The sequence below is a fragment of the Oryzias latipes genome, chromosome 1 (assembly GCF_053564925.1).
Source record: "Oryzias latipes strain Hd-rR chromosome 1, Olatipes_Hd-rR_3.1".
NCBI lineage: Eukaryota > Metazoa > Chordata > Actinopteri > Beloniformes > Adrianichthyidae > Oryzias > Oryzias latipes.
Genome location: NC_136237.1, coordinates 24,493,188 through 24,517,367, shown reverse-complemented (window position 1 = coordinate 24,517,367; position 24,180 = coordinate 24,493,188).

Here is a 24,180-nt window from a genome sequence, read left to right as displayed (position 1 = left end):
ATTTAAAAAGCTTTGACTCAAAGACACATTCTTGTCAAATATGTAAAAACTTTCGCTGTTGGACAGTAACACATAATGAAAAATGGGTTCATAAATTCAAACAAACTCTTCATACTTTCATACTAAGGAGTTACCACATGTACAGTCAAAAGATGCAACAACACAAGAAAAATGTGACCTGCTGAGGATGTTTAACCTAGAAAGTCAAGTTTCTATCCAGCCATCCATTTTTTTCACCAGATCAGCCTTACAGGAAGAGAATGGGAGGTCAGGAGTATGGAGTGGCTGCTTAGCAAGTGGGTGGGTGGTGAGAGCACCGGTGGTGCCTACAACGGGGCAGCAGGGGTGTAGAGGCGGGGAAGGAGGGGGAGGGGGGTGCGTAGAAGTGGGAAGCAAGGGCGGGTGGGGCATAGAAGTGGGGAGTGAAGGTGGGTGGGTGAGAGCGGATGGTGCGTAGAGGTGGGCAGCGAGGGAAGGGGCGGGTAGTGCCAGCGGGCCATACAACGCCGCTTGCGGCTTTAATTTTCTAATTGTATTTGAATGTAACAAAAAGAAAACAGTAAATCTATATTTTGTACCTGCAGCATTTTCTTTGACTTGCTCAGCTTCCTTCAGCGCCCCTTTCTTTGCTTCCTTGTATTGCCGTTGTTCAGCTAAAAACTTGTTGAGCACTTGGCTGAAAACTATTCTGCTGTGCACTTCAATGGGTCTTTTTAACACCAGGAAGATGTCAGCATTGCACATCACACTTACCAGACGGACTGACAGGACTTGCAGGGGCTTCATCTTTTTCATTTTCTTGTTCTGGGTCATTTTGGAAAGTAGTTAACGTTCTCCTTAGAAAGATTTCCAACTCTTTCATAGAGACAATAGTAAAAATGTTCCTTAGACGTCTAAAAGAAAAGTCAATACGAGAAAAGGTGTGATCAACATGAGAGAAGAATGAAAAAGACTTTCCCCCTTGGAATTTATGCCTCCTTCCTTGCATTTTTGGTAGTACAGTAAACCCTTGTTTTTCGCGGGGGTTACGTTCCAGAAAGAGCCCGTGATAGGCAAAAACCGTGAAGTAGAAACCTCTATTTTTTTTTTACAATTATGATACAATTAAATACTCTATAATACATCGAAAAGAAAGAACAAACCATTTTATAGGCTCAAGCATTTGTTTCACAAATTAAAGTACTTTAGAAACGTTTTTTTTCAACAGACCTTCTGTACTGTACTGTCAAATAATAATTTTAATCATCAATGTGAACAGAAGGCTTCAAATCGCGGAGATTAGCCCCGCCCACCGCGACCCAACTAATTGGATTAAACGGGAGAAAATATAAAATGATGATTATGAAAAAATACAAAAAACACCTTTATACACCGACATGCCAACATAAAGAGAATTTGCAAGTACATAATGTAAATTTGGCAAGCTGTTTTACGAACGTGTACATATTAAACTGCAACGTTATTGACGCACAGGTAGAGAAGAAGCGGAGTGACTTTTTAGCCAATCAGAATGCAGAACACAATGCACGATGCAAATCCGTGAAGTAGCGAAACCGTGAAAAGTAAACCGTGTTATAGCGAGAGATCACTGTACCAAAATGTAGAGAGAGAGTCGATAAAATTTTGGCTGCTTTAGTCTGAGGGGCAGAAGTGTTAGAGGATGAATCAAGCTGGTTCCTCTTTTGTGTTTTGTAAAAGGTTTTTAAAATTTTGTTCAAAATACAGTTAATGGAGAAAAAATATGAAATGAAAAAATAAATAAAAAACACATCAGCAACACCTTTTGTTCTCTTTTTTTATTCCTTTTACTCATCCAAATGTATTGAAATTATTTTTATTATATTGGCTTATTTAAAGAAGATTTTTTTTTTTTTTTTAACTTGTCCTGTCCAACAGCTAGGCAAACAGATGAGAGCCGAGGGCCTCTTGTGTTGGACATATTTTATTTTAACAAGAGGGGTTATTAATCTTTAGACAAACCAAAGGTATGTCTGAATAAACCCCTTTTGTAATTGAGGCCAAACTTTATTAATTTCAATCATGTTTGAAAATCTTTGGTGTTGGACCGGATGGAAAAGGAAAGAGGGGAAGAAGAGAGAGGGAGGTTAGAGAGAGGGGGGGTAGGAGGGTGATAATAGGAGGGGAAGGGGGGTAAGACCATGAAGCAGCATAGAGCAGACAGGTTTACTGGTTGTTTATCGTTACGGTACAGTTCAAATGTAGTACAAAAAGGGCGGGGCCTGTTCACACACACTCAAATATTATCAACACACCTGCTAGCCGCAAAAATGTCCACATGTCAACATGTACACAAAACAGATAGTGTTCACGAACGCATACCTATGCCTTTAAACCAACTAGTGTGAAATCTTTCATTCATTCAATCATGCAAACTATTAGTGCAAAGGTGAGCTAACACCTGTGCTCAAGTGAGTGTTTATGTTCTTCTAAAATGGATGGTGGAATGTGAAAAGAAGGAGGAGGAGCGCCCAGCCACCCCCACACCCAGACCCCCGCCGCAGCAGCAGCGGCAGCCGGAATTCCCCCAATGCCACACGGGAACAGGCAGGGAACAACCGCCCCCCGGGCGACCAAGACCGCCACCCAGGCCAGGGCCAGCAGGACCGCCGCGAGGCCCCCAGAGCCAGAGAGCAGGGAGGCGCAGAGGGAAAGAGAGCGCCGCCCCAGCCCAGCCAGGAAAGCAGCCCCCCGCCGCGCCGGAAGAGCCCAACGCAGGGCCCCACCGGAGAGGGACGCCCACAGCCCCAGACGAGCACCCCACCACCACCCAGGAGTTCCGGGCATCCCCCCGCCCCGACCCCAGGTACGAGCCAGGACCCCCCAAGGGAGACCCGCTCCGCACTCCAGGCAGCCACCCACCCGGCCCACGGTTGGTCCAGGTAGGAGCAAGGCAGGGGCCCGCCGCCCCCGCCCAGGAGGGGGGAACCCCGGGGAAAAAAGGGCGGCCCACAAGGGGTGTTATAAATATGGCCCGACCAGGCTCGGCCATGTTGGAAGTTTGGCGGGGCCCAGCGCCCAGGGGCAAGGACCAGGACCCATCCCCCAGGGACACGAACACCCCCGGCTCAGATGTAATATCAACCCCCCCACCGCGCGGAGAGAGCACCGCCGGGCCCAGGGAGCCGGCACCCAAGGGACACGGCCGCCATCGCCAAGGGGCCGGCACCCCCCACCAGGGAAGGGGTAGGGGACAGATGGACCCAGGTCCCACCTTCCTTGTAAAATGTGTGTGCGTGTATGGGTGTTTGAGAGGGTGTTTGTGTGCATGTGTGTGTGTTTATGTTTGAATGTATATATTGAAGGGGGAGGGGTGTGTGTACTGAGGGGGGTGCAGTTAAAATTGGCGAGTAGGGCACTAAGGGGACATCTCCTGATTACTCACAGTGATGTCCCCTCACCCTCCACACCAAGGGGCCCTAAATGTCTAAGGTGCGGTTAAAATTGGCGGGTAGGGTGCCAGGAGGACATCTGCTGCTTGCTTGCAGTGATGTCCAAGCACCCCCCCTACCAAGGACCCTACATGTCTAAGGTGCAAATAAAACCGAAAGAGGGGGGGCCCACTCCATACGGCAACCATAGGAGGGGGGCCACTCCCAAGTAGCCCCCCCCCAAGGCGCATCGCAGGCTAGACCCCCCACCCCCTCACCCTAATATGAGGTTATATAAGGAAGGGGGTAAGTTGGGGAAAGCTGGTAGACTGACCCCCGGTGGTCAAACAGCCGTCCCCCAGCCCACCCCCAGCAAAGGGGCCAGGGCCACCCAGCCCAGGGGCCCCACCCCCGGAGGCGCCGACACCCCAGGCCCGGCACCACCCACCCCACACAGAGGGAGAGGAGCCAGAAAGCGTCGCCCCCCCGGAGCAAGCCCAGGCCCCCACCCCCAGACGCCGGCCCTAGAAGAGCTCTGGTCAGGCCTCGACGGGACCGAGGAGGCCAACCGGCCGAGGCAACCACTGATTGCCTCAGCGGAGACCCCGACCCGCTAGCCCCCCCGACCCGTACTAATAATGGGCCCCCCCTCCCCCCCCAGAACGCCCCCCCACAGGACAGGGCCGACAAGCCCCCCACCCCACCCCAGACCCCGCAGCCGAAGCGGGTGACACCCAGAGCGACCGGGGGCCCCGAGAGGGTTGTCCCGTTCCGTCCCAGAGCCAGGGAAGGGCCGATCCCAGCCCCAGGTGCAGATGGGCAGCCCATCCGGCGCCGCTGGGCCCCCCCCACCCGAGCAGGGCCCCCCACCAACCCCCCCCAGCACAGGCAAAGGGACCACCCCCCCAAGCCAAGCCAGACCACCACCCCACCCCCCCACCACGCACCCCCACACCCAAGCCCAGAGGACCACGCAGCGCCCCAGCCCGCCCCACCCAGGCACCGGACCCGACCCCCCGACCAACGGAGCCCCCCACCGCCCCCGCCAGGCACCGGAAGCCCCGACCCCCACCCCAAACCACGGCAGAAGGGCAAGGAGCAGCGACGACCAAGCCCTCCACCCCCTAAGTCATGGAGTCAACCACAGGAGACCAGAGAGACTGAATTCTTTCAAAGTTACTTGAGCTTTGGGCTGACATTTTTTCCAAGCTGATATGATCAAACAGCAGATTTCTGTGTTGACTTATGTTTATATTTTTCTCGTTTTTCCAATTTATTAAAATAGTTTTTTTGGCAATACAAAGAGTTATGAAAATGATAGATGCTAATCCTTCTTCTATATCGATGGCACTCATGTCACCAAGCACACAAAGTGACGGTGAGGCAGTGATTGAAACCTTAAGCCAGACTGATAAATCGGCACATACCTGCTGCCAGAGAGCCTGGACAGGAGTGCAGAACCACAGTGCGTGCATGTAGCTGTCGGGTAGATTATTATCACAGTGCTCGCAAATGTCTGAGTTACTGAGACCCATCTTGAACATCCTCTGTCCAGTGTAGTAAATTCTGTGAAGAGTTTTGAGATGGATTAGCTGCAGATTTGGACTTTTTGTCAGTTTAAAGGTGTTTAGACAGAGTTCTGACCAGAAGCTTTCATCTGTGCTGATGCTCAAATCTGCATCCCATTTTTTTGTTGGAAGGGCAATATTGTTATCTAAATTACATAAAAGTTTGTATATTTTGGAGAGAGTTCTATTCATTGAAAAATTAATCAGAGTGGTAACTACATCTGGTAGCTTTAAATCGTCGTCTTTAATTTTATACTTTTTAGTAATACTTGATTTAAGTTGCTGATATTCCAAGAAGTTATTTATTCCATGTTTGTCTTGAAGTTCCTGGGGAGTTATGAATCTTCTATCAATAATTACGTGCTCTAGTTGTTTTATGCCCCCTGCTTGCCAAGTTGGGAAGTGAATCATTTTTTTGTTAATAAGGATGTCCGGGTTGTTCCAGATGGGTGTCATTTTGCACGGTTGAATTGATGATTTTGATATTTTGAGAAATTCCCACCAGGCTGTTAAAGTGGCATTTATATTAATGCTTTTGAAACAATCCTGTTTTTTAACTGTTTGGCTAATAAATGGTAGCTGTGACAGGTTGATCTTTCCACATAACGCCTGTTCCAAGTCTAACCATGAGTTGGTTTCTGGATTATTTTTTAACCATTTTAAGATATATTGTAATCTATTTGCAAGAAAGTATTTGTGGAAGTTAGGTAATTCTAATCCTCCACAGCTTTTTGCAGATTTTAAAGTTTTTAGACTAATTCTTGCAGGTTTGTTGTTCCATAGAAAGCTTGATATGGATGAGTCTAATGTTTTGAACCATTTTAATGGCGGTTGTGTGGGAATCATTGAGAAGAGATAATTAACCTTGGGTAAGATTTTCATTTTAACCGTGGCTACCTTGCCCATAAGGGACAGAGGCAGGTTGGTCCAGCGTGTTAGATCGTCCTGTATGCTTTTCAGTAATGGGGTGTGGTTTAGCTGCACCAGTTCTGATAGTTTGGGGGAAAAGTAGATACCCAGATATTTGATATTTCCTGTTTTAACTGGAATTGTGAGTCTTTGTTCCATATTCCTGTTGAGTGGTAATAAAACAGACTTATTCCAATTAATGGAATAGTCTGATATGGAGGAGAATTCATTTATGATCATTGCTGTTTCATTTACAGAATGTAAATTCCTTAAAAACAGTAATATGTCATCCGCATAAAGACTAATTTTATGATGGCTGTGTTTGGTTTTTATTCCTATAATGCTCTCATTCTGTCTTATTGCTGCAGCTAAAGGCTCAATGAATATAGCAAAAAGAGAAGGAGAGAGTGGCCCTGTCTGGTTCCTCTTCCAAGAAAAAACCTGTTTGAAGTCTGTTTATTAGTTCTAACTGATGCATTGGGGTTGTGATATAATATTTTGATCCAATTGATGAATGCTTCTCCAAAACCAAACTTATGGAGGGCAGCAATAAGGAACTTCCAATTAACTCTGTCAAAGGCTTTTTCAGCATCCAGCGATAGTACCGTCATTTCCTGGTTTTCAATGGTGGCAAAGTCTATTATATTAACTAGTCTACGGACATTATCATCCGAGTGTCTGCCTTTGATGAATCCAGTCTGGTCGAAGTGAATTATGTGAGGAGTGATTTTTTCTATTCTCTGTGCTAGTGCTTTGCAGATAATTTTTACATCTGCATTGATTAGAGAAATAGGGCGATAGCTTGAAGGACTTGTGGGATCTTTGTCTGGTTTTAGAAGAAGAATTATGTTGGCTGAGTTCATGTTAGGTGGCATTGATTGGCTCTCATTAATAGATGTGACAGTTTTATAAAATGTTGGTGCCAGTTGTTCCCAGAATTCTTTATAAAACTCAGCAGGAAAGCCTTCAGGCCCTGGTGCTTTACCATTGGGCATAAGTAACAGAGCTTCATGAAGTTCAGACAGCGAGAGCGGAGAATCTAAGTTTGTGATTTGATCCTCATTTAGCCTGGGTAGGTTTACATTATTAAGAAATGAGTCAATACTTTGCTCTGACGGATTGATCTGCGGTGTGTACAGGTTTTTATAAAAGTTTTCAAATGCGTTATTAATTTTGACCGGGTCATGGGTGACATTTCCTGTTTGGTCCATAATAGAGGTGATTGATGATTTTTCTCTATTAATTTTAAGCTGATTAGCCAGAAATTTGCCAGATTTATTAGAGTTTTCAAATCTTTCAAGTCGTAGCCTTTGTATTTGAAATTGTGTTCGTTTATTAATGATGTCATTTAACTGCAGCTTTAAATTTTTCAGATCTCCCAGAATGTGTTCCTGTGCAGAAGCAGCATAAGCAGTCTCCAGGGTTTTGATTTTATTTTCTAATTCTAATAAATCTGCTTTCTCTTTGCGTTTTTTGTGCGTTGAATAAGAAATGATTTTCCCTCTCATGACTGCCTTTGCTGTTTCCCAAAGAACGCACGGTGGGATGTCTGGAGTATTGTTGAAGTCTAAGAAGGTTGCCCACTCTTTTTTAAAGAATTCAAGAAATTCCTGGTCCTTTAACAGAGATGTATTAAACCTCCAGGTTGTACCAGAGGGTGTGGATTTTTCCCTAGAAATGTTTACAGAGACTGGTGCATGATCACTGATAATAATTGGATGGATATTGGAGCTTTGAATATTTTTTAAAAGAGAGTTACTGATTAATAAATAGTCTAAACGGGAGTGTGAATAGTGAACTGGAGAAAAAAAGGTGAACCCTTTAGTGCTTGGGTGACATGAGCGCCACGCGTCGCAGAGACCCAGATCATTCATGTACTGCTTTAGAATACTTGCAGATCGCCATGTACGCTGATTTGCTGCTGTGCTGAGTCTGTCAAGTTCAGGGTCCAAAACAAGGTTGAAGTCTCCTCCTATAATGATTGTGGAGTCAGAGTGAACTGAGAGTGAGGTGAAGAATCTGTGAAAGAAGGAAGAGTCGTCAACATTAGGGCCATATACACTCACTATACAAAAGTCCTTATTCTGAATGGATATATTAATGATTACAAATCTGCCTTCTGGGTCAGTAACTGTATCCTTATGAGTAAAATTAAGATTTTTATTAATTAAAACAGCAACTCCTCGTTGTTTGGAGTTGTAACTGGCAGAGTATATAACTGGAAATTGTAAGCAGCACATAAGGTGATTCAAAGAATTTGATAAATGGGTCTCCTGCAGTAGAGCTATATCTGCTTTTAGACCATCCAGGTGATTTAACACTTTCAATCTCTTTGGCTCAGAGCCAAGTCCACGCACATTCCAGCTAACGATGTTAAGACTGTTCATAACTGCTCTGACTGAAAAGGTGTAAAGCTAAGTAGTGCTTGTGTACCAGTCCGTGTGCGCGTGCCCGCATTGAGAAGCGCTGTGCGCGTGAACGTTTTCTGGCTATGTGAGCTGCGTGTCGCGTGCGTCCTATGAGAGCCTGTGTGAGGTGATTGCAGTATGTCGGCGTGTGTGTGCGGGATCGCATGTGCACGCCCCTGTGTGCGCTTGTGTGTGCGAGCCCGTTCCGTGCATAAATAAATACTTACCGAGGATGAGTTGCTTCCAGGTGATTTACATATGATGAGGGGGGAGAGGGGGGGAGGAGAGTAAAGGAAAGAAAAAAAAAGATAGAAGGGAAAACGAAAACAACAACAAAACAACAATAGAAACATCAGTGGGACTGAGGTGACGAAGAAAAAAAAAAGACTGTTTTCCTGCGATCGAGGTGTGGATTATTGATGATCCGGTTTTCCATTCATTGAAGTAAGTTTAGCGGGTTTCTTCTGGGCAGCGCAGATGTTCTCAGCGCGGATCTGAAAGCCTTCAGCACAGCCAGGGGGTGATCTCCGGGTCCCGGAACAGCCGGCCGTCCACGTAAAGTTTGTCAACGGCCACAATCGCTCTCGAACCAGCAGCAAGATGCTTCCTCCTCAGCGGGAACAGGATCTTCCTTCTGCGGAGGATTTCTGCCGGGAACTGGTCATTAACGCTGTAATGCGTGCCTTTCAGTTCCCGTCCGCGGCCCTTCACCAACTCCTTCTGTTTGAAATGTTCGAATTTAGCCACAATAGGACGCGGGCGCTGGTGGTCGGACCTTCTTCCTCCGAGGCGGTGAACCCTGTGGAAAGAGATCTTCTGCACCTCCTCCTTGGGGAGCTTCAGGTGGACCTCTAAAAAGGATCTCACGGTGGATCTCATGGTGGCCTCGGGGTCTTCTCCTGTCTCCTCTGGAACCCCCGCGACCACTAGACTGAAATCAGGAACAGAGGATGCTGTAGTATGAGTGTGATGCTGTAGTATCGCGAGACCCAGCGAGACGAGTGTGGTGAGTCGACTTGGCGGCGCGTAAGCATTTGAACAAACATTTTCGATCTTGTTTCATTTTTCCGCCATATTAAAATATTTCCTACCAACTAACATAACCTGTTAAGAGTATTAAGCTTCTGTCAGCCTGGAGGACCTGGTGAATTTCATTGACGAGTGTTTTAATACCTGCAACATGGTGAAGCCCAGAACCGCCACCACCACCCCCTCCGCCAAGCGTGAACGGCCTGAGGACTCTCCCGGGGCTGTGTCCTCTCCAGGCAGCGGAATGAGCGATATCCTGGATTCGATTGATAAAAAGCTCTCCAGCTTTGATTGCCGCCTCAATTTGCTGGAGATCCTCCATAGAGAATTTCAAGGTCTGCGGGAGTCTCTGGAATTCAGCCAGCAGCAGGTGCGGGAGCTCGCAGCGGAGAACCAGGCCCTCAGAGAGACCGTCAAGATCCTGAACAGTGACACCACTCGTCTCTCCGAGGAGAACCGATCCATCAAGGAAACCCTCCTGGATCTTCAGTCGAGGAGCATGAGGGACAATGAAGAGCTTTTTCAGCAGAATGGGTCTATCTGTCAATCAGTGAAAGTGGGCGGGATCTAAACGCTCATTGGCTGATCCATGGAAATCGACTCTTATTCCTCGATACCCGCTCAGCGGTGTTCCAGTCAGAGAGATGACATGTTTCAGCGATATCCGCACGGCTTTGCTGACATTAGAGATCAAATATAGACAAACAATCTGTCTGCTGCAGAAGATGCAAACATGGACCACTCTGTTTTTGTAGTTTGAGGGTTTGTGTGGACCAAAGGAGCTCCGGTCGTCCACGTCTCGAATTCCCCGTGAAACACTCTTGAATCTTACGCAATTCACTCAGCTCTCCTTTGCTCTGCAGCTAACACCTCTGCTGTCTGAGCTCACAGATCCAGTCGGACGTCATCGTGCCTTATGTCGGCTCGCAGGAGGCGAGCTGGCGGACCGACAGACAGTCGGACCAGACAGCAGTGGATAGGGGAACAAGCCCGCTCGGGCCTCCTGAACCTTATGATATTTTTTCTATTTTCATTGAGACAGTGATTATAAATCAGGTCCTCTGTTTTTTTTTCCCCTCTTGGGGAAAATGTTGAACCTTTCCTGCGAAAGTTTCTCTTTCTGGTTGTAAAACGCAGCGGAGATCCGGGGTTTGATTTGGGATCACTTCCCCGTTCAGACCTCTCAGAGCTGGTTATTAAAAGAATCAGTCTCTATACTTTGGATATACTTTTTTATTATTACTTTTCCGGCGAACTGAACAACAGACCCTTAACTTAACTTGTGCTCACACACACACACACACACACACACTTTTTGCGCTGGGCGCTCTGATTTATAAGTTTGACTGCAGGAGCTGAAGACTCTCTGGGATGATCTCATGAACTCAAACATGGAAACATTGTTGTGGAACTATTCCAAATAAATAAACCTGATCTCTTAACATTCTCCATGTGCATTGTGCATCCATGCATTGTAAGTGAGATAAACTCAGGCAATCGCTCCATGTGGCTATCATGCAAAAGCATTAGCTGCTAGCTCCTCCCACACGCGGCATGGTGTGTTTATTGAACTCCAGTTCACAGAAGTTTTGTGAAAGTCCAACAGCCACTCAGCCTAACTTAGGCCACTACTAGATGTTCATGAGAAGATGAAAATTGCAGAACCGACCACAAAATCACCTGAATTAAGCACACTCGCCCAAAGCCACTTTTATCCGCAAATTTAGAACCAAAACTGCCCAATTTCTGGTAATACTGTGGATGTGTTGAGGTGCATACTCCCCCTAGTGTTGAGGAGTGGGCATCGCGCCGTCACGTTCACTGAAGCATCTTCGATCGATGTAGTCAGGGTGCTGCTGCTCATGTCTGAGTAAAGGAGTAGCCAATCACAAAAGTGTCTCCGCCTTGTCTGGTTTTATTGACAGATAGACCCATTCTCCTGAAAAAGCTCTTCATGAAATAAATACGCCATTGTGAAAAACAGCAACATGAAATAAAAACAAAGCTACTTTGGAAAATATTGATTTTGAAATCCAAGGTTCTGAAAAAAGACGTAGAATTATAATAATATTCCACATGATTAAAAATGAATATTTTAAAATGCTGTTTTAAAATAATGAACAGGTTTTTAAAGCAAAATGAAATATATTGAATAATATAATGGCTAATTTAAAATCAGTGTGCGGGTTTTTCACCATTTCATGGTCTTTTTATATATTTATGAGAGATTTATTGGTTGGTTGTGTATTTGCATGAGGCCATATTTATTTATTTAATCAAATATTTATTTATTTAATTTTGAACAGTATAGGACTCCATAAAAAGGTGCTTATTGATGAAAGTCATAGTTATATGAAGCAGCTGAGGAAGTAATGGGTGGTAAGTGCAACAAACATGTTAGAAGGTAGATGATTTAATGTCCAATGCCTTTGCATTTCGTGTCATAGCAGGTCAAGTTTAGAATATTTTTGTAATCAATACAAATAATTCTTGTCTGAAGTGAATCAATGTGACTTTAAAGGCTTTGGGCCTCAGGTATGATATAATCTAACATCTATTTCTTTAGCAATGTTGAAAGTACTCATCATTTGCACAGAAATATTTATATTTCATAAATTAGGCTCTTTTGTACGGAGCCAGCTATTTGTAAAAGTATGGACGTTTTGATATTATATTTTGTTCAATAAATATATCCAATAGCAAATGTTTCTTTTTTGTAATTCTATGAATAAAGATGCAGGTACCTTTTGCTGCCACCAGGGGCAATAATATCACATTTTCATGGAGTTTCAAATATTGAACTGCAGTTGGTGTTTTTAAATTTAGCTATGGTCAGCTGCAGACAGTTAGACACTAAGTTTCATTGACTATTGCAGCAAAATCACAGACTGATTCATAACTATTGCAAATATGTATCTAACTTTAGGGTTTTGGTTTTCTGATTGTTGTATTGAGCTTCAAGAATTAATATGCAGCTTGAGCTGCATTCGTTTTAGCAACTAGAATGTCTCTGATGGCTCAGATGGTTGAGGCTTTGGCCATTAAAATTAAAGTACCTCAGATAGATTTGAACAAAAAAAAAGTGAGCTTTCTTTTATATTTCACAACATTTGTGAAAAGGGAAAATGAAGTATTTCTGCAAAGCTTAAAGTCCTGAGGTCCAGCAGACATGGTGCTTCCTCTGAATTTTTGCTGCACTCGAGCTGAAATATAGCATTAATTACAGTTTCTCTCCTCAGTCCCTCGTCTAAAAGTGCTGCTCATTTGGCCCTTCTGGCTTCAGCTGTATTTTATTGTTGAATCTCTTTGAGAAGGAGGGGATGTAAAGCACTGTAAGTTTGCCTGCATGTCTGTCTTCTAGCTGAACTGGTGCTGAGATGCCAACGCATGCCTCTCTGACCAGCACTAAATCAACAATCCAGTCAAGGTACTTTTGGAACAAGTCCTAGACGTTTTCCACATTCATGCTTAAAACTCGAGGAGGCACGCACATCCACACACGCACACGCCATTTCTGAAAGAATTTTTTCGAGAACCGTAATAAATTCCTTTGCCAATTCATTGTGATAAACATAAATTATATTAGCCTTGCAAAATTCTTTTAGACTTTATAATTTTTAGCAATACTATCAGGTACATATTCTCATATTTTCTTGAAAAATTAACAGGCTTTAAAGGTAGAAAAAAAGAGCATAAATGGCAAAAGAAGTAGTGGGATCAGTTTTTATTGCCAGTTGTCACAACCTCCTGTTCTCACCAGGAAACAAAAATGCTGAGCCAGAGAAACTAGAGACGGATTTCTTCTGCCTTAACATAATTCTGGGATATTCCAAAAACAGAACCTTTAAATCTTTGTCCATTCACATCCAAGCAGCTCTTGTGGAAACTTGATTCATAAAACTGACACACACTCCTTCCTCTAAGGAGCCATGACTTCAGGTGGAGCAGACGTTGGATTCAACACACAGGTTTCTTGTCAGAGGCAGACCCAACGTGGTTGTAAAGCCTTCAATGCTCTAATGACAAAAAGAAGCCTCTGAAAAGTCTGCTTAAAAGGTTGCAAAGCCGTTTATTGGTAACTATTGCAAATTCATGATAGAAAGGGGGACTGACATATGCCAAGGACCTAATCTGTATTTCTGAATATTGCACAGCACAGCTCATGGAGACGGGAAATCCTGCTGTTATTGTTTAAACAGTGTCTACACCATTTGCCAGTTGTACTCCAAATTCAAGCCATGATTTGTTTTCAATTAGCTTTCTCCTGCCGCAGCTTACATTTTCTGTCCGTCTCCCCTTTTTGCTGTGTGCTTTTGTGGTGTGGTATGGACTGTTTCTGAGCGAATGTTTGTGCCCTCATGAATTCATTTTTTTTCTTTCAGTGAACCAAAAGGCCGGTGAGCCAAGGATAAACTATCACCGTATCTAAACAATCATGACATAGAAAGACGAGGGAGCCGACGAAAAAGAGCGGAAAAGGAAAAAAGGAGAAATAAGGAGAGGAAATGTAGATATGAGCATGTAGAGGAATGGAAATGGCACATCTGCGAGACTTTTTGTAACAGCGACAGTAAATGTCAAAAATGTAACAGTGACTGCTTTCTTTGAACTCCATGCAAGACAAATATAAGGTGGAAATTTTATACTTTGTTCACAGCAAATGAGTCGGAAATTGTCCTGTTTACTGACTGAATGAAACATAATACAATAATTGTTGTTCTCTTTCCCTTTTTTAAAATAATAATAATGGATCAGATTTATCTATGCTTTTCCAGATGCTTAAAGTGCTTACAATGTGTCCATTATTCATTCACTCCTCATGTATACTTGGTGATGGTAGAGGCGTGGCTGCCAGTGCACCTACAGCCCCTCTGACCATCACTGGGACATTCATACACATTCACACACCAGTGGAGCCACACTGGAGGCAGGCAGGGTGAAGTGTCTTGCCCATGGACACAACAACAGTTGACTGGGGGGAGCGGGGATCCAAACCGCCAAACCTTCGATGATTGGACCACCTGCTCAAGCTCCTGAGCCACTGCCGCCCAGACTGCAAGACCTACACTGATGAAAAAGGTGTTTTTGGTGTATTTTAGAATGCTCTTGTGCCATTTTTCTAATGATAGAGGGCACGTATTAAAAAAAAAAGTACAAGATGAAAAAATACCGTTTGAAAAAGCTCGTCGCAGTGACGTAGGTGCAATCGGCGGGCCATAAGCTCCATGTTCCACTCCATTCTGATACATCCACTTGTAGACAAATAAATCCATAGATCCTTCTTTTTCCTCATCCGAGCTGACATCTGACTCTAAACTGTACAACTGGATAGTTCCAGACGATAGCTCTAGTACACTGGAATGGTCGCTATTACTACTATGACTACGGGGAATGCTTTTAAATTTAATCAAAAAAATTATTGGAGTGGGACTTTAAGTAGAATATTTAAATATTGTGAAAAGGATTGGAGAAATGTAAACCAGCATTAACAGCTAGTAGATGGTTTTGGCCTGACTCAAAAAATGACTTCTAACCTTTAACTTCCTTTTTAAACCAAGTTTTACGTGGATGTTTTAAAAAATGTAAGCACAGTCAAACTTACTGGAAACAATACAACGCACTGGTCACACAGACTTGTCTAAAAGCTTTCTGTCCATCTCTCTCTTTGTATTCCCAATTAAAAATTCTAAATGTCATATTTTACCTTTGAAAATTGTTGCTTTATTATAGGGATATAAAGAATACAGATATGTATCAAATTTTTACTGAGCACTTTGAGTAACACCAGTATCACTTGAGAAAAAAAACAGATACAAAGAAGATTATGTGGGTAAAACGGTAGAAATCGATCTGGAAGTAAATAATTTCCTGCAGACTTTGTCCTTTTCTCTTCCTCTTGTGTTTTCTACTGTCTTTGCCTTTTTATGTACATGGAATTCAAGCAAAAAGACATCCAATCACAAGCTAAGTTCTACTGAGTCAGGTCAGTTACAACTGAATGACAGGGAATCACAGTGACGGATATGTGTTGTGAGCGCTAACCATGTGAGGACCATTTTGTGATGACCAACAGCACTTCATAATTCCTGAATAAATTCATATGACACCCTTTTTTTTAACCACAAAGAATAAACAGTGGGCTGCCCGGTGGTTAGCGCTGTCGCCTCAAAGCAAGAAGGTCCCAGTTCAAATCCCAGCTGGGGCCTTTCTGTGTTATGTTTGCATATTCTCCCAGTGCATGCATGGGTTTTCTTTGGGCACTCCGGCTTCCTCCAACAGTCCAAAAACATGCTTCATAGGTTGACTGATTACTATAATTGTCCCTAGGTGGGAGTGCGTCCGGGTATTAATGTGATTGTGTGGCCCTGCAACAGACTGGCGACCTGTCCGGGATGTACCCCACGCCCAACAGTAGCCAGGTTAGGGATCAAGCCGGTTAAGAAAATGGATGGATAGAGAATAAACTTTTTGAAAGACCTAAAATTCCTGGTTTCAATGTCTTAAGCTGTTATTTCCTTCAGACATTTTGTTCTTGTTGCTTAAACTAAAAAGTGCCAGTGAGTAAAAACAGTTTTTTCATAAAACGTATTTTCATTTATAGTTTTAAATACCAAATTCATAACATATATCTAGATTTACCGATTTAGGCAAACAAACTGGACTGTATCGTATCGCCACAAAGTTAGTTAAACCGTTTGCATATTGATTTGTGGATCATGTATCAAGATGCATATTAAAATAAGTGAGAGGAAAAGATAAACAGCCCACTTTATATTTATTTTCGTAGTCAAAGAAATGTGTATATATCAGCCAGAGAAGAAGAAATGTCCAGAAGAAATCAAATTAATACATACTCAATGAAAAAGTTACTTGATGTTTGAATATTCTCAATCATCCAGGTCATGGTATCACAGGAAACTGTACTATCAGTGGCTCTAACAGAGTAAGAAGGGGTGGTCTACGTCTTGGCAGGGAACATGTATTTTAGAACAATTATCAATTGTTCTGAAATACCCAGACCAACACATAAAAGTCAAGAAACACTGAATTTCAGAATTTTTAATGCACTTATATCCTTTGTGTACCAATTATTTAAAAAAATAACAAACTGTACTATATCTGCCAGTGCACTTCTCTATTATTTCTAATTCTATCAAAAAAACCCACATTTTGTTTAGGCCTAGAAGAATCTGCACATCAAAAACTGAAAGCTTTACTCACACCCTTTGAAAGCATTTGCAACAGGCAATTTTCCTGTCAGTAACAGGTTGGGAATGATAACTAGTTGCTAACATGAATGGCTGCTATTATTAAGCATTCAGCTGCCACAAAACTGCTGGATATTAAATAAAAGAGACATATGGATACCTCTGATATTCCCTCAAAGACACCCATCTGTTTATGTTTATCACTCCCCATAGTTCATCATTGCGATATCAGGAAGTGATGAGTCGGGCAGCTGTGGTTTCTATGGGAATGCAGGGATAAATAGTGAGCTGGTCAAACCTGCATCTGTGTGTTTTAAGAATAGAATGGATAAATTTGATGACAGCATGACACAATGGGTAGAAGGTAAAAGCAAAACAATTAACCTTCATCTCTTTTACGGTACTCTCTGGCATTGTGGCATAAAATCTCATTGATTTTTTGTTTAATTCCAATTGTATTGTAGCCACTATGGATGTTCTGGACTCATGGAAGCTGTTGAGGTGAACAGGGGTTCCATATTATTTTCTATGATCTTTTCATTATGCATTACAGGGGTTCTATTGTATTTTCTATGTTCTTGTTATTAGGCATTTAATGGATTCTAGATATGCATGTATATTGTACTCCAGACATATGCTTGGTTCCTGCCCTCAGTAGCAGATATGTGACGAGGTCACCAGTAGGCCTGTTTTTTACTTTTGGTCTTTATTTTCTTTCTGTACTGGAGTTTTTATGGAGCCACAACACCTGGAGCCTGTTTCAGAAAGGAGGTTCGACCAACTCTGAGGTTGAACTTGAACTCTGAGTTGGTCAATCGGGAGATTAAAACCTCTGAGTTTTCTGTTTCAGAGAAGCTGATTGGAGTTAGGTCAATCAATTCTGAGTGGACTGATTCGGAGGTGAGCGTGAGCACCGCGACTATAAGAAGCCATTATCAATGGAGCGCAGATATCACGAGTCACCATGGCAACCATGAAAAAAAGAGGTCTGCGTATTTTTCTCCAGCTGAACTTGACGTGCTGCTGCAGAGTTACAGTGAATATGAGCACATATTCCAGAAGAAAAGCAACACTGCTGCATCTGCAAAACAGAGACAGTTAGCGTGGGAAAACATAGCTGCTCAAGTTAATGCCTAAGATTGCATTTAAATCATTGTTATAAAATATTGGCTGTAATAAATAACTTTTTAAATAGCGTAAGGAGTGAAATAAAAATGGTAATATTTAGGTGTACTTTCAAAGTGTTATTCCTGGTGTAAATGCATGAAATGCTGCATAGTGTACAGAACCAATCTGGGGGGAAAATGCATTTAACGTCGGTAATGTTTAGAGGACTTTTTTGTTAACCTTCCCCTCTTGCAAACGTTGGTCATTTTAATATTAATACATGCAATTGTGTTTTTAAAAGTGAACTGTTGTCTACTGTTGAACCTTTCGCTGCGCGAAGGCTTCTCCTTTCTTTTCTCTCGTCTTTCCGACCGTGGTCAGAAGCGCAGGGGAGATTTCCTTCAGGGCCGAAGGGAATTCTCCTTCGGGGGTTCACTTCCCGTTGGAAACCCTCAAACTCCAGAGCGGATTAAGAATGACTCCAAAACAGTTATTCTGGGAATGACACCTTCTCTTTATTTAACTAAGTGCTCCGTCCTCCGAACACACAATATATACCACGCACACACCTCCGCTCCGTGCTCACCCCCCCCCCCCCCCCCCCCCCCCATCTGCACCTGCACTCGCACCCCGCTCAGCACACGCACGCTGCAACACTACCCTTGTATTGGTCAAGTGGTATAGGTTTATATGGGATTAAGAAAGTAAGCAGTACTAGCAAATTGTGTTTCCAAAAAGTAATTGTTACATTAATCTAATTCAATGTCCCTGATTTCATTTTCACGTAGATGCAATCCTACAGGAATTAAAAGAATATGGCAGCAGCTAAAAGTGAAAAAAAAATCGAGTCTTCTCAAAATCCTCATACGAGGTAAATATAATTCTCTACGAATTAATGCAGCCTCCTCGTCTATTGGGTCCTCCAAAAAAGAACAAGTCATTCTTGTCACTTAGACCGTCTCTGTGTGACGGACATTTGGGCAATGAAGGTTAAAGCGAAAAATACCGCTTCGTCTTTAAAAAGGGGAGGGGACCGGCATAAACTTTGAGTTTGGAGAATAAAACCTGCTCCCGACCAGGTTAGGTTCACAGCATAAGTAACCATGGACACTGACTCCGAGTATAAGTTACCTCTCTTTCAGAAACGGGTTTGACTTACTCTGCTTTCTGTGGTTTAACAAACCTCCCATTCTGAAACGGAAAACCCAGGGTTTCCCTGATTTCAGGGTTAATGCACTCAGAGTTTACACTTAACCTCCTTTCTGAAACAGGCCCCTGCAATGCAGACTAGACAAAAACACACCATTCTAATGACGTATTTTGTATGCTTTCGTCTTCGCTGACTGAATAATAAAAAAAGCCTTTTTGCCTTGAGAACAGAGAGAACGGACAGCCACAGAGCCTAACAGGTCGTGTTTTTCCACCTCTCCCCTTTTGCAAAAGGTTTGAAAATTCATGCAGACTATTGTGTGTCTTTTCATTTCCCAACTGCACATTTCATTTTTGGACGTCCTGAACCACCTGAATCTGCGAAGGCCGGACAGGAGGCCAACAAAGCCTTTCCCACTATCCAGTCAGTTAAACACCTCCACACAGGGAATGACAGACGCCAAGATGGGTTTTCTTCCGTTTATATATGGCAGGTGTGAAACTATATGAATACAGGACATATTCAAAATGTTATAAAAATGTACAACTCCAAAATTAGTCTGTTTTTTAGACAAAATATACACTTACAGGGAATGCCTTCTTAAACTTAGAACATCACCAATAACAGCAACTTGTCTGGCGTGGCTTCAACTTTTTTCTGCTCCTCTGTCGGGACTTCGACTCTGCTCTGCTCCTCGTGCTCTGAGCGGAGCATGCTAATGTGCTTCTTAAAGGGGCAGTGCACACAAAACACTTTAGCATATGAGGACAGCCCGTCTTAAGGCCTGTTCACACCGGGACGAATTTCGCCGGCGATTTTCGCCGACGTTTAACGCCTCGTGACTAAACAAAGGGCACCAACGAGAGTGTGCACACCGACGCGAAAAAACGCCACGCGTTAAAGCGTCAAAATATTCATGTTTTCTTTGTTTGATTCTGACAAGCGGGTAAATACTTGCTCTCTTCTTCTGAGTGAAAAGCGACTTTAAGAAGCGTAAAGTTGCGCAGCGCCACCTTGTGTACAGGAGTATTTCTGTTTACATTAAGCGCCATCTAATGTCAGGGAATGAAATTGCATGTTCACTCCACTCATCGTCAGCGAAAATCGCCTGGGTGTGAACACAAAAAACGTGGCGAAAAACGCTGGCGAATAACGCCTGGCGAATATTCGTCCCGGTGTGTACGGGCCTTAAAAGGGGAAGGGCACATAAAAACATTATGGTAAAGCCAAAACAATGGAATACATATACAAAAGACTGCGTAAACATACACACACCTAACATCCACAGCAGCCTGTGTTTTGTTTCAAAAAATACTAAACTATAAAAATTGAAAGAATGTATCGGATTTGTCAAAGATACAGAGGTTGATTTATGGTATGGCTGTGGACGTCCATTAACTGATGCTTTAAAAAAAGAACATGCTTTGTGGGTTTACTCCCTCACTCCAGGGAGGTATTCCAGAAAGTAGGTTATGCTAGCTCCCACGGTAAGTTTGAGGCTAAGGAAGTTGATAACCTGTTTTTGGTTCCAGAAATGGAGGTATGTTTCAGGGTAGGTCAAGTTGCCATGGCAACTCATGCTCTGAACATAACCAGGGGCCTGTTTCAGAAAGGAGGTTAAGTGTAAACTCTGAGTGCATTAACCCTGAAATCAGGGAAACCCTGGGTTTTCCGTTTCAGAATGGGAGGTTTGTTAAACCACAGAAAGCAGAGTAAGTCAAACCCGTTTCTGAAAGAGAGGTAACTTTTACTCGGAGTCAGTATCCATGGTTACTTATGCTGTGAACCTAACCTGGTCGGGAGCAGGTTTTATTCTCCAAACTCAAAGTTTATGCCGGTCCCCTCCCCTTTTTAAAGACGAAGCGGTATTTTTCGCTTTAACCTTCATTGCCCAAATGTCCGTCACACAGAGACGGTCTAAGTGACAAGAATGGCTTGTTCTTTTTTGGAGGACCCAATAGACGAGGAGGCTGCATTAATTTGTAGAGAATTATATTTACCTCGTACGAGGATTTTGAGAAGACTCGATTTTTTTTTCACTTTTAGCTGCTGCCATGTTCTTTTAATTCCTGCAGGATTGCATCTACATGAAAATGAAATCAGGGACATTGAATTAGATTAATGTAACAATTACTTTTTGGAAACACAATTTGCCAGCACTGCTTACTTTCTTAATCCCATATAAACCTATACCACTTGATCAATACAAGGGTAGTGTTGCAGTGTGTGTGTGCTGAGCGGGGTGCGATCCACGAGAGAGAAGGGGAGGGGCGAGTGCAGGTGCAGATGGGGGGGGGGGGGTGAGCACGGAGCGGAGGTGTGTGCGTGGTATATATTGTGTGTTCGGAGGACGGAGCACTTAGTTAAATAAAGAGAAGGTGTCATTCCCAGAATAACTGTTTTGGAGTCATTCTTAATCCGCTCTGGAGGTTGAGGGTTTCCAACGGGAAGTGAACCCCGAAGGAGAATTCCCTTCGGCCCTGAAGGAAATCTCCCCTGCGCTTTTGACCACGGTCGGAAAGACGAGAGAAAAGAAAGGAGAAGCCTTCGCGCAGCGAAAGGTTCAACAGTAGACAAAAGTTCACTTTGAAAAACACAATTGCATGTATTAATATTAAACTGACCGACGTTTGCAAGAGGGGAAGGTTAACAAGAAGGTCCTTTAAACATTACCGACGTTAAATGCATTTTCCCCCCAGATTGGTTCTGTACACTATGCAGCATTTCATGCATTTACACCAGGAATGACACTTCAAAAGTACTCCTAAATATCCCCATTTTTATTTCACACCGTACGCTATTTAAAAAATTATTACAGTCAATATTTTATGACAATGATTTAAATGCAAACTTTCGCATTAACTTGAGCAGCTATGTTTTCCCACGCTAACTGTCTCTGTTTTGCAGATGCAGCAGTGTTGCTTTTCTTCTGGAATATGTGCTCATATTCACTGTAACTCTGCAGCAGCACGTCAAGTTCAGCTGGAGAAAAATACGCAGACCTCTTTTTTTCACGGTTGCCATGGTGACTCGTGATATCTGCGCTCCATTGATAATGGCTTCTTATAGTCGCGGTGCGCACGCTCACCTCCGAATCAGTCCACTCAGAGTTGATTGATCTAACTCGGATCAGCTTCTCTGAAACAGAAAACTCAGAGTTGTTAATCTCCCGATTGACCAACTCGGAGTTCAAGTTCAACCTCAGAGTTGGTTGAACCTCCTTTCTGAAACAGGCCCTGGTCGGGAGCAGGTTTAGTTGAAGGTTAGTTTGTTTACAGAGAGGTGAAGCAGCATGGCGTGTCGATTTAAAGATGATTTAGTGGATGAAGAAGCTCAGATAGTACTTTTTTCCCCGTGAGAGGGTGATAAGACCACATATGGATGTTGGAAAATTAAACTTTTTTACTTTTATCTAACATAGTTATTTGCTTCAGTTAAGATAAATCATTTGTTTGTTAAGTCATTTTAAAAATAACACGCAGTTATCAGACAGTTATTTTACTTTCATTCAAATTAATTCAATTAAGTAGGTGTAACGTTGGTCCTGCTGTTAGATCGGCACCGCAAAGGATTGTGGGATACCATTTGCTTTGCCTGTCTGGACGGATTTTGGTTTAAGTGTGGCTTTTTGACCAAATGTGTTTAGTTGTTTAGCTGTTTTACTTTGTTGTGCCATGTTTTGCTGAGTTGTTTAGTCCTACTGTGCTTATGTCTCTGCACCATGAGTAAAAGTGAATGAGAGGATGATGAGTTTATATAGCACCCCTACTGTTAAGCACTATAGTGACTTTGATGGAAAATTCTTTATTGAAGTTGTGCGTAATGTGCATTATTTCCCGTCCTTTTTATTGTTATAAAAATGAGCATATCTGCCGGCTCAAACTTAGACATATGAGAGATCAAGAAATATAATTAATTAAGATGGAAAAAATATTAATTGAATTGGAGTAATAATACATTTAGTTAGATAAATACATAAATTTGAGTTGTATAAACAATTATTGTGTTTTATAGACGTAAGAAATTATGTTGATTAAATTTAACTCAATTATGTGTTACCAATAGAAGTAATTCATTTAAGGTGGAAAATTGGATAAGTTATATATATGAGTCACAGGGAAAATGGAAATAAGATCAGAAACGTGTGCGTTTACTTTGTCTATTCTTACTACAAGCAGAAACTCTTTCTTTTGCTGATGCAGCCGTGTTACTTTTTTGATGGACGTATAATCTTCATACGCCGTCATTAAAACCTCAGACTCTGTCTCATTGAAGTGTAGCGCTTTCTTTTTTTCCCACGCGTTTCCATGGTGACTCCAGAAATCGGTGATCCATTGAGAATGTCTTTATGTACTTGACATGCACGTGCATTAACCCAGGGTTACCAAGTCGGGCGTAATTACGCCAACTCATATACGGTCTTTTGGAACCGACATACCCCGGGTAAGCAAGTTCAGGCGGATATCAGCCAGAGTTCAGGCTTAAAGTCAGGCTAGTTTAAACATGCTTCCTGGAATACCCCCCTGATCAGTTAAACTGATTTACACACCAACTTCCATCTCCTAACATACGGCCCCATGATGTTTAAATTAAAGAGGGGGGTTGGAGCTCTGCAAAGGAGAGAAAGGGGGGGAAAAGTTTCCTGAACATGGTAGAAAATTATTTTCCCTGGACAGTTTTAAGAGTCGACATCCTGTGCTGGAGTTCTCTAATCCAGTGATTTTCAACTTTTTTTGAGCCACAGCACACTTCAACCTTGACAAAAATCCCGCGGCACACCGGCATTCAAAAAAAAAAAAAAAAAGGAGAAACTCGGTCTGTATTGATCTACAGTCCCTCCATGATCTCAAATGCATTTTTGTGATAATTTGGGCAGAAAAAGCTGGAAGCTGCAGCTGTTTTTCTACGGTGGCCGACAGGGCTCATACTACACAAAAATGAAAAAACGTAACGGCATTACCCGAAGCGCGACAAAATTACCCGCAGCACGACGACATAACCGCAGCATTAGCATTAAGCTTAGCAAAACGGAAATGAGGACTTTTTTTTCCTACCGAAAAAAAAAAATCAGTTTCAAACTATTCAGCGCTCCTGGGAGCTACGTGATATTCCGAAAAGATTAGGGTGTTTTCTTACTAGATAACGTAATTTCTTACAAATATACGATTGTCTAAAAAAATAAATCTACTCAGCTCTCCACAGTGACATCTGTATCTAACGCTCTTTGTCTTTTTTTTAATTAAGACTTTTAAGTCATAAATTTATTAGGAAAAAACTCGTAAATTTACAACTTTTTATCTCACGGATTTACAATTTAAAATCTTGTACATTTACAAGAAAAAAGTCATCGATTATGTGGAGCCTTTTCTGAAGTTTTTTTTCTGGATAGGTTTAAAAAAACAATGAGATTCT